Genomic DNA, 9,207 nt, shown 5'->3' on the forward strand with positions numbered 1-9,207 from the left:
TCTTTCTCTCTGCTGCGTAGAATTCCATTGTGTAAATATACCATAGTTTTTGGATCCACTCGTTTGCTGATGGGCACTTCGGTTGCTTCCAGTACTTGGCTATTGCAAATTGTGCTGCTATGAACATTGGGGTGCACAGATTCTTTTGGATTGGTGTTTCAGTGTTCCTAGGGTATAATCCCAGCAGCGGAATTACTGGGTCAAAGGGCAGTTCCATTTTTAGTTTTCTGAGGAAATTCCATACTGTTTTCCACAGTGGCCTCACCAGTCTGCATTCCCACCAACAGTGCACGAGGGTTCCCTTTTCTCCACATCCTCTCCAACATTTGTCTGTGGATTTGTTTATCTTGGCCATTCTGACTGGTGTGAGATGATACCTCATTGTGGTTTTAATTTGCATCTCTCTGATGGCTAGTGATGCTGAGCATCTTTTCATATGTCTCTGGGCCCTCTGTATGTCTTCCTTGGAGAAGTGTCTGTTCAAGTCTTTTGCCCATTTTTTAATTGGGTTGTTTGTCTTCCTGGAGTGGAGTCGTGTGAGTTCTTTATATATTTTGGAGATCAGGCCCTTGTCTTAGGTATCATTGGCAAATATGTTTTCCCATACTGTTGGTTCTCTTTGTAATTTGGTGCTGTTTTCTTTAGCCCTGCAGAAGCTTTTAATTTTGATGAGGTCCCATTTGTTTATTCTTTCCTTTTTGTCCCTTGCTTTAGGGGACGTGTCTGTGAGGATGTTGCTGCGTGGAATGTCTGAGATTTTCCTGCCAATGTTTTCCTCAAGGACTTTTATGGTGTTACGGCTTATATTTAAGTCTTTTATCCATCTTGAGTTTATTTTCGTGTATGGCGTAAGTTGGTGATCGAGTTTCATTTTTTTGCACGTAGCTGTCCAGATCTCCCAACACCATCTGTTGAAGAGACTGTTTTTGCTCCATTTTATGCTCCTGCCTCCTTTGTCAAATATTAATTGATTGTATAGATTTGAGTTTATTTCTGGGCTCTCTATTCTGTTCCATTGGTCTATGTGCCTGTTTTTATGCCAGTACCAGGCTGTTTTGATTACAGTGGCCTTGTAATACAGTTTGATATCAGGTATTGTAATCCCTCCTGCTTTGTTCTTCTTTCTCAAAATTGCTGCTGCTATTCGAGGTCGTTTATGGTTCCATATGAATTTCTGCAATGTTTGTTCTATATCTGTGAAATATGTCATGGGTACTCTAATAGGGATTGCATTGAATCTATAAATTGCTTTGGGTAGTATGGCCATTTTGATGATGTTAATTCTTCCAATCCATGAACATGGTACATGCTTCCATTTGTTTGTATCTTCCTTAATTTCTTTCTTCAGTGTTGTGTAGTTTTCTGAGTACAGGTCTTTTACCTCCTTGGTTAGGTTTATTCCTAGGTACTTTTTTTTCTTGTTGCTATATCGAATGGCGTTTTTTTCCTGATTTCTGTTTCTGCAGTTTCATTGTTGGTGTAAAGGAATGCCTTTGATTTCTGGGTATTGACTCTGTATCCAGCTATTTTGCCAAATTCATTTATTAGGTCGAGTAGTTTTTGAGTGGATCTATAGGGTTTTCCATGTACACTATCATGTCGTCTGCAAACAGTGACAGTTTCATTTCCTCCTTTCCAATTTGGATGCCTTTTATTGCTTTTTCTTGTCTGATTGCTGTGGCTAGGACTTCCAATACTATGTTGAATAGGAGTGGTGAGAGAAGGCATCCTTGTCTTGTTCCTGATCTTAGTGGGAAAGCTCTAAGTTTTTGTCCATTGAGTGTGATGTTGGCTGTAGGTCTCTCATATATGGCCTTAATTATGTTGAGGACTGCTCCCTTTATTCCCACTTTGCTGAGTGTTTTTATCAGAAATGGGTGCTGTATCTTATCGAACACTTTTTCCACCTCTATTGATATGATCATGTGATTTTTGTCTTTGCTGTTGTTGATGTGATGTATTATGTTTATTGATTTGCGAATATTGTACCATCCTTGCATCCCTGGGATGAATCCCACTTGGTCATGGTGGATGATCTTTTTAATATATTGCTGGATGCGGTTTGCTAATATTTTGTTGAGAATTTTAGCGTCTATGTTCATCAGCCATATTGGCCTGAAGTTTTCTTTCTTCGTTGGGTCTTTATCTGGTTTTGGGATTAGGATGATGTTGGCTTCATAAAAAGAGTTTGGGAGTCTTCCATCAGTTTGGATTTTTTCGAATAGTCTGCGAAGGATAGGGGTTAGTTCTTCCTTAAATGCTTTGTAGAAATCTCCTGTGAAGCCATCTGGTCCAGGGCTTTTGTGTGATGGGAGTTTCTTGATGACTGCTTCAATTTCCTTTGCTGATATTGGTCTGTTCAGGTTTTCTGCTTCTTCTTCAGTCAGATTTGGAAGATTATATTTTTCTAGAAATGTGTCCATTTCATCTAGGTTTTCAAATTTCTTAGCATACAGGTCTTCATAGTAATTTCTTATGATCCTTTGTATTTCTGTGGTATCAGTTGTAATCTCTCCACTTTCATTTCTAATTCTGTTTATTTGGATCCTCTCTCTTTTCTTCTTGATGAGCCTACTTAAAGGCTTGTCGATTTTGTTTATGTTTTCAAAGAACCAGCTCCTGGATTCATTGATCCTTAGAATTGTGCTTTTAGTCTCTATGTCATTTAGTTCTGCTCTGATCTTGGTTATTTCCTTCCTTCTGCTTGCTCTGGGCTGTCTTTGTTGTTGTTCCTCCAGTTCTTGTAGGCATAGGGTTAGGTTGTTTGTTTGAACTGTTTCTAACTTCTTAAGGTAGGCCTGTATTGCTATGAACTTCCCTCTCAGGACTGCCTTCTCTGTGTCCCATAGGTTTTGGGTTGTTGTGAGTTCGTTTTCATTTGTTTCCAGGAAGTTTTTAATTTCTTCCCTAATCTCGTTCTTGACCCATTCATTGTTTAATAGCATGCTATTCAGTCTCCATGTTTTTGAGTGTTTTGGGTTTTTACCCTTGGGGTTGGTTTCTAGTTTCAGACCCTTGTGGTCAGAGAAGATGCTTGATATGATTTCAATTTTCTTGAATTTTTTGAGGGTTGCTTTGTGTCCTATCATGTGGTCTATCTTTGAAAAAGTTCCATGGACACTTGAAAAGAATGTGTATTTTGCTTCTTTGGGATGAAAAGCTCTGTATATATCAGTTAAGTCCATTTCCTGTAGGGTATTGTTAAGTGACACAATATCTTTGTTGATCTTTTGTTTGGAAGACCTGTCCATTTTTGATAGTGGGGTGTTAAAATCCCCTACTATAATTGTGTTGCTGTCAATATCTTTCTTGAAATCCTCCAAGATTTTCTTTATGTATTTGGGTGCTCCTATGTTGGGTGCATATATATTTACAATGTTTATGTCTTCTTGGTGGATTCTTCCTTTGAGTATTATGAAGTGACCTTCTGGGTCTCTCTTTATGGCCCTTCTTTGGAAGTCTATTTTGTCTGATATGAGTATTGCTACCCCTGCTTTTTTTTCCTGTCCGTTTACTTGGAAGATTTGTTTCCAGCCCTTCACTTTCAGTCTGTGTAAATCTTTTGTCCTGAGATGGGTTTCTTGTAGGCAGCATATGTGTGGGTCATGTTTTCTTATCCATTCAGCTGTTCTATGTCTTTTGATTGGAGCATTTAATCCATTTACGTTTAAGGTTATTATCGATAGGTAGTTATTCATTGCCATTATTTCCTAACTGTGTTCCTCTGTCTTTCTCTTTTCCTTCCTTTCCTTAAAGCAGTCCCTTTAGCATCTCTTGCAGAGCTGGTTTGGTGGAGCTGTATTCTTTTAGACTTCTTTTGTCTGGGAAACTCTTTATTTGGTCTTCTATCTTGATCGAGAGCCTTGCTGGGTAAAGTAGTCTTGGTTGCAGGCCTCTGGTTCTCAGTACTTGGAATATTTTTTGCCATTCTCTTCTGGCTTGGAGCGTTTCCATTGAGAAGTCAGTTGCTAATCTTATCGGGGCTCCCTTGTATGTTACTTCCTTTTTCTCCCTTGCTGCCTTTAAGATCCTCTCTTTGTCTTGGAAATTTGCCATTTTAATTATGATGTGTCTTGCAGTGGGTCTCTTTGGGTTCCTCTTGTTTGGGACTCTCTGTGATTCCTGGATTTGGGTGACTTTTTCTCTTCTCAGATTAGGGAAATTTTCCATCATTACTTTTTCAAACAGGTTTTCTATCCCTTGCTCTTCTTCTTCTCCTTCTGGTATTCCTATTATACGGATATTGTTACGTTTCATGTTGTCCTGCATTTCCCTTATTGCCTCTTCATTCTTTCTGAGCCTCTTTTCCTTTTATTGCTCCTTCTGTGTGTTTTTTTCTACTTTGTCCTCCATCTCGCTGATCCGATCCTCTGCTTCGTCAAGTCTGCTTTTAATTCCTTCTACTGTGTTCTTCAATTCAGAAATTGTATTCTTCATTTCCTCTTGGCTCTTGTTGATATTTTCTATTTCCTTTTTCATGTTGATATAGTTTGCAGTGAGTTCATTGTAGTTTCCTTGTAGTTTCTGGTAGTTCTCTTTGAGCTCAGAGAGCTCAGTGAGCTTCCTGATGACCATTGCTTTCAACTCAGTATCTGATAGTTGACTTGCCTCTTTTTCAGTTAGTATTCTTTCTGAGACTTCCTCCTTTCCTTTCATTTGGGAATTGTGTCTTTGTCTTCCCATTGTTTGTGAGGCTCTTCTTGTTGGCCTCTGCTTCTTAAATTGCTTTGTTCTGACTCCCTGGATTTATGATATGAACTTCTATGGTAGAATGCCAATGGGATTCGGTGGTGCTGTCTCCTTACTCTCCTGTGCTCACTGGTCTTGAGCTGACGTTTATGTTTTTAACACGTCTAACTCTAGTCTTTTCAGCATTCCAGGTTTTGTTGTCTCACCTGTGGGAAAGAGAGAAAAGGGGGGGAGAAAGAAAAGAAAAGAAAAAAAAAACCCACAAAAAAAACCCAAAACAAAGATGGGAAGGAGGGAAAAAGGAAATAGGAAAGGAGGAAAGGAAGTAAGGAGGGAAGAAGGAATAAAGAAAGATCGGAGGGAAGATAAGAAGGAATTTTAACAAAAATTAAAACATAGAAATAGATAAAAGAAGGCAGGAAGAAGACATAAAAATGGTAAAGGATGGGAGGAAGAAGGAATGAAAAAAAGAAATAAAGAGAGGGGAAGAAGGAATTCAGGGGGAAAGGAAAAAAAAAAAGAAAAAAAAAGGATAAAAAAAAAATCTTCTGTTGGCTTTAAACCAGTCAGGTTATTTCTGCTTGTGTCCTGTCTGTGCAGGGGGAGGGGATGGTTGGAAGGATTGGTTTCACTTTTCTCCCTTCCTGGGTCACACTCTTCGCTGTTTTGTAGGTGTGGTCCCTGGCAATCTATCAGGCTGTTGATCAGCCAATCCAGCCGCTTTGGCTTGTGACGCGTGCGCTCGCAGCAGGGGAATCCAGCCGCTTTGGGTTGTGACGCTATTTTGTGCGCTGAGCGCGCAGCCGGCCGACCAATCGAGTCGCCCGGGCTGGGACGCTAGGGCGCAGGCGGCATGTTCAGCCGCCTTGGCGTTAGGACCCTCGCCAGCAGCTTTGTGTTTGGAAAACGTGCACCCAGCCATCCCTGCGCTTGGTGAGCGCGCAACCCGCCGAGCCTGAGGTTCTATGCTTGGGAGCCGTTCCAGCCGCCCTGGGCTTGAGTCTCTCGGGCAGGCGGGGCCGCCCTGGGACTGAATCACGCGGCACTTGGTTCCGAGGTTTTGGGCCTGTGGGTGGAGCAGCTAGCCTCAGCTCCAAATGATCTCGGAGGTTTCAGGTGTGGGTGCCCCTCCGGGGTTTCATGTATGGGCCCCGTTCGCTAATCTGCGCACGCGCGCGCGCCACCGGACCTCAGGTGAGCGCAGTCACTCTGGTGCTGCCCATCCCCCCGCTCGCAGTCCAGGGGCGGAGGGGGGAGGGGCGCCAGGGGCCTCGGCTACCACTGAGAGTTCTCTAACTAGCCCCTGAGTGTCTCTATTTTCTTTTTCTTTTTGAGAAATTCTTACTTTTCAAGCTCCCGTGGTCCAATCAAGCACCTGGCTGCTCACAGCACAGCCTGGCCCTCTCCCAAGACTCCTGCAGGAGCCCCTGCGCCAGGGCTGGCGCTTCTGCCGCCCTTGTACCGCGCGTTCCCGGGTCCCGGGGACCTTATTGTCCTTGAGCACTCTTCTTACCATCAGATCTTTCAATGTCCTCTATCTTTGGTCTCTGATCTTCGTATATGCTGGAATACTGTTGGCTGTTTGCTCTGCTCCTCAGATCAGCTAGGTATTTCCCTGGCGCTGAGGGGAAGTGGATTCTGCTCCCACCTATGTTGCCGCCATCTTCCACAAAATACCTGAAAAGGCTCGCGCCTAAAGTTTTATAGCCCTTTAACTAATTGACTGTAACTCAGAATAAGTCCTCAAAGTTCTCTATATTTTATGTATTGTTTGACCCTTACTGCCTGACAATGATTGATGAGCTTTATCTGTATTCCTGTGCAAAATGAACCTAATAAAAGCCCATGGAGGAAAAGGCTCTTGGCCCTTCTCCTTTGAGGGATCGGCCACCTCTCCTCCCCAAGCAGATCATGTCTTGATAGACTTACTCTCATCCATGGCAGACGTGGGGCTCAGAGATAAACCTCCATGACAAGCACCTATACAACAGTGTACAAGATGTGGTGGGGGCTGAGTCTCAGTCAGCCAGCCAGAGGGGAGAATGCACCAATGAATGGGTCATCAACAATCAAGACCCAAATGTAACAGGAGAGCCCATATAAATAGCATAAGTGGCATTCTAGAATATCCATATAAGGAGATCAAGGAGACTGCACCACTGAGTCCCACTGGACACTTATCACATAAGACTAACTCAGGAAGATAGGGAGTCTAAATACTTCTATCTAATATGTAGAAACAAACAAACAAAAAGAATCAGATAAAATGGGGAGACAAAAGAAAAACCCAAACAAAAGGAAAGGTGGAATCCCCAGGAAAAGAAGTAAATGAAATTGAGAAAAGCAATTTATCAAACATAGGGTTCAAAGTAATGGTTATAAGGATAATCAAAGAACGTAATGTGAACTACAAGGAACTTAGTGGGAACTAAATCAGCAGGAAAAGACATAAAAACTTGAATAAGAACCAGTTGAAAACGAAGAATGTAATTTCTAAAATTAAGAACATACTAGAAGGAATAAAAAGTAGGCTAGATGAAACAGAGGATCAAATCAGTAATTGGGAAGACAAGGTAGAAAAAAAGCACCCAATCATAGCAAAAAAGAAAAAAAGACTCAAAAAGAACAAGGATGGTTTATGGGAACTTGGGACAATAAGAAACATAATACTATCTGCATCAAGGGATACCAAAAGGAAAAGAAAGAGAGAAAGGGATAGAAAACCTGTTTGAAAAGTAATGACAGAAAACTTCCTTAACCTGATGCAGGAAAAAGTCACACAAGTTCAGGAGCACAGAGAGTCCCAGTTGAGAGGAACCCAAACAGACCCACATTAATCACATCAGAAATAAAATGGCATAATGTAAGGACAGAGTTAATCTTAAAGGTAGCAAGACAGAAACAGTTATCTTCAAGGGAGCTCCAATAAGACTATCAGAAAATTTGTCAACAAACACTGCAGGCCAGAAATGTTTGGCATGAAATATTCAAAGGAATGAAAATCAAGGACATGCAACCAAACTACCCTATCCAACAAAGCTCTCATTTAAAATGGAAGGTGAAATAACAAGCTTCCCAGACCAAAAAAAAAAAAAAAAAAAAAGGCTAAAGGAGTTCATTAATACCAAACCAACATTGCAAGAGATGTTAAGAAACTGCCTTAAGAAGAAGAGTAAAAGAGATATAGAGGAATAAAATGACAAAGAATTAATACTGGGTTAGCCAAAAAGTTCATTTATTTTTTTCTGTACTATAGCTCTATAATGTTGAGTTGTTTTTAACTTTATCCAAAACAATGTAGTTAAATTCTTTATGACAGCTGTCATATCAGCATGCATTTAAAAAACTTACCAAAATTTTAAAACTTATCAAATTGGTGAATTTTTGTGCAGCCATTTTAATGTTGAAGATGGAAGGACATATGCAAAATTTTTGGTGTATTACACTTTATATTTCAAGAAAGGTAAAAATGCAAATGAAAATCAAAAAAGATTTGTGCAGCATATGGAGAAGGTGTGGGGGCTGATCAAACAGATCAAAATGGTTTGCAAATTTTCTTGGTATTGATATTTTTCCAACTAAATCTTTGCTGTGGGGCTGTCTTATGTTTTGGAGATGTGTAGCAGCACTCTTGGGCTCTATGCACTAGAAGCCAATAGCGGGAGGTTGTTGACATACTCAAAATAGTGAAATAAATACATTTATTGGGGAAAATGAAAAAAGTACCTTTTATTTTATGGACAAAACTAAACAGACATTTTGGTCAACCCCAAACTTATTAATAATAACAACTTTTAATATAAGTAGTTTAAATGCTCCAATCAAGAGCCATATGGATAACAATGGATAAGAAATCATGACCCACATATATGCTGTCTACCCACCTCAGAGACCCACATCAGAACTAAAGATATACATAGGCTGAAATTAAAGAAATGGAAAAATCCCATTCAAATAGAGGTGAAAGGAAACCTGGGGTAGCAATACTTCTGTCTGACAAAATAGACTTCAAAACAAAGGCAACACGAAGAGGAAAGGAAGGTCCCTACATAATGCCAAAAATATCAATCCAATAAGAGAATATAACTCTTATAAACACGTATGTGGACAATATAGGAGCACCTTTATGTATATAAAGAAAATATTGCTGGACTTTAAGGAAGAGATCTATAGCAATACAGTCATAGTAGGGCAGTTTAACACCCTACTGTCACCACTGGACAGATCTTCCAGACAAAAAAGTAACAAGAAAACAGCAACCTTAAATGATATACTAGATTGTATGGATTTAATTGATATTTACAGAACATTTCATCACAGAGCATCAGAATATACATTCTTCTCCAGTACACATGGAAAATTCTCAAGTAAAGTCCACATGGTCTATATTTGAACAAAAAGTAAGTTTTAACAAACACAAGAGAATTGAAATCATATCGAGAATTTTTTTTGATAACAATAGCATAAAACTAAAAATCAACCTCAGTAAAAGAAATCTGGAGGCTAAATGTGGAGTAA

The 9,207-nt window shown here is 40.1% G+C and overlaps 1 pseudogene; it reads right to left on the reverse strand.

Annotated features, from left to right (window-relative positions):
• Window positions 1-5,611, reverse strand: part of LOC139441017 (host cell factor 1-like) — a 47,701-nt pseudogene extending 42,090 nt beyond the window's left edge.
• Window positions 5,612-9,207: the final 3,596 nt, after the last annotated feature.

This window comes from Desmodus rotundus, chromosome 6 (genome assembly GCF_022682495.2).
Source record: "Desmodus rotundus isolate HL8 chromosome 6, HLdesRot8A.1, whole genome shotgun sequence".
In the NCBI taxonomy this organism is placed as follows: Eukaryota; Metazoa; Chordata; class Mammalia; order Chiroptera; family Phyllostomidae; genus Desmodus; species Desmodus rotundus.